Consider the following 10,137-nt stretch of genomic DNA (forward strand, 5'->3'; position numbering starts at 1 on the left):
TATTGATCAGCATCTATGAAATTATATGGAGCCATTCTGTAGTTTTCTTGTTTGGTGGATATCAGAAATATAAGCAAAGCTAATATGTTTATTTCTGATTATAAGCTTTTGATATGTATCGATCACAATACAAATATACATAATATCAGTGCTTTTTTTGTAAAAGAAAAAGGTGCCGGAACTCACACATGTCATACAACCCGCCTTGCCTACCCTACAAGCTTCCATCCAAAAAAGGTGCCGGAACTCCGTTCTGAGCGTTCTATGAGAAAAAAAGCCCTGCATAATATCCACAAGAGACCTCTTGGTGGCTGCTTCTATTTTGTGGAATCTTTTGTTCCCTGAAGTGGTTCCAATTCCATTTGTAACATTTTTCAGATCTAATATTGTTTCTTCATCTCCCCTTCCCCCAAAATCGGTTTGGCTGCCTGTATTTCATAGATTTTCAAAATAATTCATAAAGCTTTTTTGGACTGATATTTATAATTTAGATCTTATTCTTCAATGGATATTGTTGTTTAATTTCTTACCCTTATTGTTTGCTTAGAGTAAGTACTTCTTAATAGAAAAGCAGAATAAAAATATTTCAATAAATAAATACCATATCAATATATGACCTCATAGGAAGGCTAACTTGCCTTTATTAGAAATAAATCATTTGATTAGGGGAGATATAGTATATAAGGTTGCATAACCTTACCCTTGAACCAGTTTTTTTTTCTTTTTATGACCCTGAATCCCTTTTATCAGAGTCGGGACAACTGACTGGAGCTGAGCGTTTACTGGCTGGATGCCCTTCCTGATGTCTACTCAGAGTTTGCAGAAGATTTTTTTTTCTTTGCACCCTGATAGAGAAACATCTGTCACTGCCTAGGATTGAACTCTCAACTTTCCAAGTGGAAGGAAGCATTTTCACCTCTAGCCCATCATGCCATTCTTTTTTCTTGATCCAGTTGATTGAATGAAATTGGAAGTCATCATTTCATTTCTCCCTAATACATCTTTGCACACTTTCGCATGATTTCTGTCATTCCTTGATCATTATTTTTGCAGGAATATCAATATTACCACTCTATGCAATGGAAATAAGACTGTGAAGGCACAAGGGTGATTCTTAATGTTCTGGCAAAATAATAGGAAGGAAGCAATTCATTCAAAACTAGCTAATTGATCCTTCCATAATCATTACATTTCTCTCTCTGTGCTGTGGGTTTTTGCCAATATAAATTATAGTTCCCAATTAAAAACAAACAGATAACATCAAGGGTCAGGTTACATAAATAGTTTTAAAAACAGATCTTTTCCACAGCTAAAGAAGAAAAGGACTTAATTAGCTGGCATGGCACTTCCCAGACTGTTATCTTCCATTACATTTAACCCTAGCCAAATGATTGGTCATCTTGTCAAATGTACAGTGATGCTGTATTTCCCTAGATTGTACTCCCAAGTGCTTTGAAAGTTTGTTCTAATACCCTCTAGCATTCCATAAATCCTAATTAGACTCAAGTGCTCAGTTCCATTTTTTTTTATTTACTAACCAACTTTACTTTGGACAGAAACCAGCAGTCCAGTATTCCATCTTTAAAATGTATTAGAGCAGGGCTATCAAACTCACAACCTCACGTGACATGTCGCGATGTATCACGACTTTTCTGCCATTGCCGGCAATGGGGTTGGCATGGTTTTGCTATGATGTATCTGGCCCCCAAGCTGGCAGTTTGACACCCCTGTACTAGAGCTATCTAGTTCTGTGTAGCCACTGTACTACAGTTATAGCCCAGCCAGCTCCTCCAAAACTCAATTTCCTCTTTATAGAATCCTCTCTGATGCAAATGAGACCTTCTTTGTTACTAACTATGTATTTGCTCTTCCTTATCCTATTAGTACTATAAGAAGTTAAATTATTACTTGTCAATAAAGAAAATGTTTAATTTACTTTCCTTTTGGAAAACTATTTTTTCCATCTGGTGGAACCAAGAAGGATCTTCTCCATGGTGGCTTCCTCCTTATGTAACATCATCTGCACAGAAATACCTTGACACTCTTTCAAAAGGCCCTGCAAACCTGGCTTTGCCAATGGGCCTGGGGACCGCATGGTAATATAGAACCCATCAAGTGGTTGCTTTGATTGTTGTCACTGGGGGGGGGGGGGAAGGATTAATTGGGTTTTGTATTGGGGTTTTACTTTGGTAAGCTGCCTGGAGTCACTATGAGTGAGTTGGGCGGCCATATACATTTTCTAAATAAAGAAATATTTCCTTCTTCACAATTGTTATGAGGAAAACTGATCCTTCAAAACTGTTCTTTGTTGCAAAGTAGACATTGCAGAAAGAGATGCTTGTCAGAACAAATAGCTCTTGGTTATTGCATTGGGAATACAATATTGGAAGAAATTGCCTCTAATAAGGGATCTCAGATTGGACTAGGACAGGCAACCTTGGCTCTTTTATGACTCATGGACTTCAACTCCCAAGCTGATTCAGGAATTCTGGGAATTGAAGTCCATGAGTCATAAAAAAGCCAAGGTTGCCTACCCTTGGACTAGGAGGTGAGCAGTCTTCCTTATAGCTGCTTAAAAGAAATAAAGACCTTTTTATTAAGCTGCATTCTTTTTGAGGTTATCTTTGGATGTTTAACTACATTAAAGATTAATGTCCTACTTTTCCCACATGGGATAATGCTTGCTTATGTTTTACTATCAGTCCTTGACATCTGCCTGAGGTAATTTCTTGCTTTTCATAGTTCAACAGTTCCAAATAATCTGTACAAAGAGGGTGGAGACCAGGTTTGCTTCCATGCTTAAAGGTTAAAAAAACAAAAGCAAAACCAGCTTTGGGAAATATTTAAGACAGGTTTGCTTCTTTATTCATTATATTCTTTTTTAAGAACAAAGAAAAAAAATCAGAGGAATAAAAGTACAGTAAATGTCTTTATATTTACTAATTCTTTATATACCAACCAAAACAATAAAAAGGACTACTTTGCAGGAATTGCCACCCAAACCATCAATTATTGCTAATTTGTTGACATCCCTTATTGCTTAACATTCAACATTATTCTTTGTCTTCCCCTCATTTTTTTTTCTTCCACTGTAGTTTGCTGAAGGCACCAGTAACAACACAACCAATAAAGTATATTAGTTGAAGGCAACATTCTACATGTTGCCTGACACTGATTCAGCCCAATAAATGATATCCTCTCTTGTTCTTTGAGCAGATGTTACTGATAAAAATGGCCTTCAGAGCAATTGTAGGCAATTATTGTGAAGCATGCTTGCCAGCAGGAAAATGGACTACTTCCCACCACCAGCCTTTTCAGGGGCAGTGCAGTGGAGCAAAAGGGATATAAAAGGATGTCTTCCAAGGTACAAAGGGATACAGAGAATTCAGACTGGAAATTCACAAGGATATCTGAGTGTTGTTTTTGTTGACTTCTTAAAAGGAGGTTCTACTAACTCTTTGCATCTTTGAATCTTTTGACCACTAAGGCAAAGAGCTAGGGGAAGAGAAGAATACTGCCAGGCACAAGGAATCAGGACCACACTATAAGTTCCAGTTAAACTGATTTATTATTAATACCTATACGTAAGAGCTGCCTGATACACTAGGGTCCTTCACCCCCAGGCTGCAGCCAGGCCATGGCCTGTTTGTAACTGGGCAATGTGAGCGGCTGGCCAGCGAATGCATATATGTGTGCAGTTCAGCTTGTGCGAGCAGTGGCCTGAAGTTGCCAGCAGTGGGCTGATTCCCCTCTTCCCCTCCACCCCCAGGCTGCCAAGCCATAAAGGTTGGGGACCACTGTGATATGCTAGATAACATGGGAAGATCTAATGTTAATGCTATACAACTAATGGTTAGCACTAAATTGCTGCTAGAGAAGAGTTAACAGAATTCAAGAGGGGCTGGACCACCTGTGGGAACATAACAATTGATTCCTCTCTTGACTCCACCCCAGGCCCTGCCTGTCCTACAACAGTCCTTATATCCAGTGGTGGGATTCAAATATGTGAACAACCGGTTGTCTGTGTGGATGCTGTTTCCGGAAGTCCATTCTGGGCCTCGGCAACAAAAAATTAGCTACCAGTTCTGCTGACGTGGTGCAAACCGTCTGAATTCCACCACTGCTTATATCCATCTCTCACTGGCCTTTTGTTAATGAAATGATTTTCTTTGTTCAAGAGATTAAGAAATTTCCTCTGTGTCTTTTTCCCTTTCTTTTTCTCTCTTCAACATAACGTTTAGATTAGTGTTTCTCAACTTCAGCAACTTTATGCTGTGTGGACTTCAACTTCCATGATGGCTGGGGAATTCTGGGAGGTGAAGTCCATATATTTTATTGTTGCTGAGGCTAATAGACACTGATTTAAATAAATGTGAGGCTTTTGTATCCTGTATATTTCTTAATAAATCCATTTTTTTTCACTTTGAATACAAAGCATTCTTTGATAGCTGGGTTATACCTAAACTGCATTCAAGATGAGAAGACTTCTGGTCATTTTGTTTTTGAGTAGGACCTGCTATTTTTTTATTTATCACTCTACTTATGGTCAGGAGCACCTCTTCTAACAGTGGCTTCTGTGGAATTCAAATGTCTTAACATGTCAGAATGAAATACCTTCAGCTAACCCGACATTCTTTCTTTTTGAAGTTGAACTCATTTATTTAAAAAGTAACAATTAGGAAATAGAATTATTTTGATACTATTTTCTTGACTGAAACAAACAAATAGAATGAAGAACTAAATTAATAACAGTACATCTTTTAAAGACCTGAACTTGGCTTTTTTTTTACAGCGGCTGACTTGAGCTTGTTATTGGCAACCCAAAGCTTAGATTGGTTTGAACCCTGACTAAGATCATGTTGAAGTCATCAATGTTTTGTGCAGAAACAAGACACCTTCTGGAAAAAAACATTTTTGTCACTGGAACCTTCTACTATAGTCAGAGTTTCAGCAAATGAGCCAAATAGCTAACTCAGCCTTTTAGTTTTAGCTAACATTTCTTTGTAAAATTCCAGGGTTGCAAAGGCCACTGAAAGTGGGGAGAAGAGCAAGTGAAGTGAAGTGACTGGCAGGTCTATTTCACAGTAAATAGTAATTGGGTCTTTTCAATCACAGTGTTTTGGCAGTGGAAAGTTCAGTTTTATTGTAAGCTTACAAACATTAGTGAGCTAAAATTTTTGAAATTGTTAGCAGTCTTGCTTAGATCTTCAGTAGAAATGGGCCCTGGATTCAACTGAAACCCAGACTGCAAGATGAAATCAGTAGTACCCATAGATCTTTTCTACCAACAAACACTACATTTCCTTTTCACTGCTCATATAATACCACACCAAAGAAGAGTGGTGGAGTGGAGAGGGCTATGAGATTCAATGTTCACTAAATCAGCTATTAGATCAGAGTGATCCTTCATATCAGCTGTTATGGGACATCCCAATCCCAGTGTCTAAGGAGATGGTAAGTTCTTGAGAAGAATGAGTGAAATCCCTAACTTCACCATTCACTCTGTGTATTACAGTCTCTTGACCAGAGCAGTTGTATGACGATGTTTTGTGAACTTCATTAATTTCACTGATGACCCATAATGACATTCATTTCATGCTGGAAAGTCCAACAAGTACTTCTCCAATCAACAGTCCTACCACCTAAAGAAAGATTGATTGGTGGTCTCTTGCAGTGTGAAAATGGCTTTTTAAAAAATGCTGTGGCCTATTTCTTATCCCAGGAATAGTGAGAAGGGACCATTTGCCCAAAATATTTCTAGAGAGAGAGGTAATTCTCTAACAGTATCTCCAGGGGATCACTCTCAATGACAATAGTAGTTTTTTTTCCTTTTGCTCCTGTTTTGCTTTATGTTGTTTTAATGTGTTTGTTTTGTCTCGGAACTGCAATTCTGGGCAGTCTGGCTACCATTTCATATTTTTTTTAACAACACCCAAGTAGAAATTTTTTTGGGGAAATGACATTTGATAGCAAAAATAATAGAGAATATTTTAAACTACATAATTTTTGCTTGGGGGGATGGGAAGAAGGCAACAACAATATCTCAAAATGTTCTTATGAAGATGGCTTTTGAGCTATTTCAGTTCAACAATATGAACTGAAATTTCAGTTCTTCTGAGACGTAATATGGAATAACCGTAATAATTGGTGTGTCTTGTTCATATACAAAACATCCATTTGTTACAGCAGTCCCTACTGCTCAGCAATTTCCTGGCCGATTAGTGACAGAAATGTACCTAGAGATATGTATGTGGAGATACAATAACTGTAGAGCAAAGGAAATGGTTAGCAATTTTCAGAGTGATAAAAATAATAATCAAAACCTTCCATGGAGGAATAAAGGGAATGAATCCAAAAATTATATAAATCATAGCAGGCAATATCAGTAGCAAACTTTAGCTGGGGAATGATAAGCTTTACTGCATGCAAAGCAAACAGATGCATATTTCATTATGTTTTAATTGAAATTATCATTATAAAAATCTATACAGTACTGAACATATTTGTTTAACAAGGAAATAAAGTCCCCACCATTAATTATGATTATGGAAAACTGTAGCACAAGGAAATGTTCAAGCGCAGTCACTTTTCTGTCGCTTTGTATGCTTTATGAATACATGCATTCAAATGTCATAAAAGGCTGCCGAATAATATAAGCTGCAGCTAAGCTTTGCTGGATCTAATCACTACCTGGATAGAAGATTCCCTACAAATTTTATGAATATGGAGATAAGGACCATGTTTGAAAATCAGACACTATAATGTCATTTTGTCTATTAAGAAGAAATATAATTAAGCATCACATATTGAAAAGTTCTAAATGCACACAATGTATCTGTAGGAGATGATTAGGCTGAGCCTGAAGGAGGCATCAAACGTGACATTAGTCATGAGTCTCTTTTCACCCAAAAAGAAATCTAAGTCCAGGCCACCTTGGATGCCTTCTACAGTTAGGACAATTAACCAGTGGAACAGCTTGCCTTCAGAAATCGTGGGTGATCCAACACTGGAGGTTTTTAAGAAGAGACTAGTCAATCACCTGTCTGAGATTGCATAGGTTTTCCTGCTGGAGCAGGGGGCTGGACTAGAAGACCTCTAAGGTTTTAATTCTATTCTATTCTATTCTATTCTATTCTATTCTATTCTATTCTATTCTATTCTATTCTATTCTATTCTATTCTATTCTATTCTATTCTATTCTATTCTAATTTCCCTTGGTATTTAATAGTTCAGATTCCAATAGAAAGTTTAAACTTGCAATAAATACAGTATTTATACCCATTTGAACTGTCTGTTTTTCCAGTACTTCATGATATCTGTGCATGTAAAATGCACAGTATTCAGGAATGTGCAAATATTAATTTTGAAATGCATCCAGAGCGTAGCTCGCAAATAAAATTATGACCACACTACCTTCCACATGTTCATTCATTACAAAATACAAATTCTAAATAACTTTTCTCACACTGATGGACTTTCAAAAGCATATTTTTATGGAAAGGGACCGTGAAATGGGGTACTAAGGTCCACTTTGTTTACAAAGATATGGAAAAGTTAGCTTACATGTTGACTGAACAATGCAAATCTTTGCTTATCTACTTCTTCTCTTACACAATAGGGAACAGGTTTGTAAACTTAATTGAAAACATAGTAGTAAAGGTCTTAATTCAATTCTTTTGTCACCTATATTAAGGTTGCAAAACGATAAGCCATGATGACAAATTGTGGCAATAATCACGCATATCAGAAATACCTGCCAAAATAGTTTCATGTAACCTATGTGGGTTTTTTTATTGGAAAGCCAAGCTTTTCTCCTTTCATTTTTAATAAAAGAACTTCATATCTGCCTTTATGTCTCATTCCATCTTCTTTTCACAGGTCTGACAATTGCTTCCTATCAGCAGCATCATATAAAAATGGAAAACATATCGGTTTATTTTCCCTGTTTTCAGCTCCTGGAGGAATGGTTCATTTACCCAGGTTATGGTGGTCATAGCTAGTTATGAGACACCCATTTATGAGAAGGAAATTATCACTTTTCCACCCCATCCCAGCCAACCATATTTTTCTCTATTATTCTTTCCATTTTTTTCAAGGCAACTAGACATGTTTCCAAACAAAGTTGTCTATTTTTAACAATTCCAACAACGCATATAGAACCTACATGGAACCCAACCCCAAATTTCTATAAATACAGATAGTCCTTCACTTACGACAGTTCAATTAGTGACCATCCAAAGTCACAGCAGCACTGAAAGAAAATGATTTATTTTTTTTATTTATTTATTTTATTTTAATCCCATTTATATCCCGCCCTTCTCCGAAGACTCAGGGCGGCTTACAAGCTTAGCAGTAGCCTTCATTCTATGTATATTCTATTTATGACCATTTTTCACACACATGACTGTTGCAGCATCCCCATGGTCACATGATCCAAATTCAGATGCTTGGCAACCAGTTCATATTTAAGACAGTTGCTGTGTCCTGAGGTCATGTGGTCACCTTTTGTGACCTTCTGACAAGCAAAGTCAATGGGGAAGCCAGTTGCACAGAACCATGTTACTAATTTAATAACTGCAGTGATTGACCTAACTGTGGTAAAAAAGGTTGTAACTTTGGGGCAAAATTCACTTAATAAATGTCTCATTTAGCAACTTAAATTTTGGACTCGGTTGTGACTGGAAGTCTAGGGCTATCTACAAAGATGGTGTATTTTTTCATCGCCAGGTCCTTCCCTTTGACCCCCAAGGGTTTTTCCAGGATTTGTGCATGGTTCATGCAGTAGTTGATAATATTATGGATATTCATGAGGTTTTAGAGGGGGAACATTCTTCAGATGCACAGAAGTTCTTCTTAAAACTCCATACGGTGAAGGAAAACAGTGCAGAGTTTCTTCTCAAACTCCAGCTGTTTACACTGTATTTAGGCACCATTATTAAATCAATGCAACCTTCTTGAGGGAGATTTATACAAAGTGCATTTCAAATGCACAGAAAATACCACCTGAAACACAATGTTCTCCTGCCATTTCCCTCAGCTTCTCATCAGATGGATGCTTTGTCTTTCCAACAAGAGCTTTCTAAACTTAAATATATGCTCACCTTTTAGATAGTGCTTGTTTTCAGCAGAGGAAAAAAAAACAGAGGACAGCTTATTTCTTCAAAGGTAAACAGAAAGAAAGGCTGCAAATGCTTTTCAGCTTCAGCTGGTAAAACAACATCTAAGGAAGTGGCAAAAGAATGCTTTAGCTCACAAAGTTAAAGGCTTTCTTCATAATACACCATGGAGCTCATTAGTGCGATTCAATTCCATCGTGTTGAATTGAAGCTCTGAATTAAATCTTTGCACAACTGGTGTAAATAGACTTCAAAGGATGTTATTTGTTTCATGAAATATTTGCAAGTCAGTGCTTGTGTGGAATACATATGTGTGTTTCTCGCTCGCTTTCTCTCTCCCATCTGACTCCAAATGACTATGTGCACTTTAAAAGCAGGTGCAGTTAAAATTAAGAAACAAATCCTAGATAAACCAAACATAACAACAGCAAAAGAGCCCACAGAGGCTCAGCAGCCACCATTTATTTATTTGTTAAATTTATTTGCCCTCTATCTTCCCTTGGTTTACAATGATAAAAAGGAGGAAAAATGGGAGGAAAAAAAGGAGTAAAATAATAAACAGTGTCAAAGAAAGCAATGAGAATTATACATCAATACGACAAGCAAAAAGATGGACACGGTTGAGAGCAGAAAGCATGGGAGGTAGAATCTGCCATCAATCCAACAGTCACCTCTAGCATGGAATTTCCCCAATATCACGTATCCCTGTGCTGTCCCATTCACCCACAACTAACAGTGAATTTGTGGGTTTATTTATATTCCCCAGCAACTCCCTTCACCAAAAGCTCAGAATGGTCCCAATTAAGTCCAGCCCAAAGCAGACCAATGTTAGTCAACAAAGCAATGGCCAATGAGTCCACAAGGCACTTGAAAATTTCCCAAACAAGATAAACCCACCAGGCAAAGTTAAATCCCCAATACATAACTGCAGCAAGAAAAGTCCAGAGTTCACAAGACATGATCCAGATCAAAGCACGGTGTCAATCCAAAGCAAGGCAGGAAACATGCAGCTAGGAAATGA

The sequence above is a fragment of the Vipera berus genome, assembly GCF_964194415.1.
Source record: "Vipera berus genome assembly, chromosome: 5".
Taxonomy (NCBI): Eukaryota; Metazoa; Chordata; class Lepidosauria; order Squamata; family Viperidae; genus Vipera; species Vipera berus.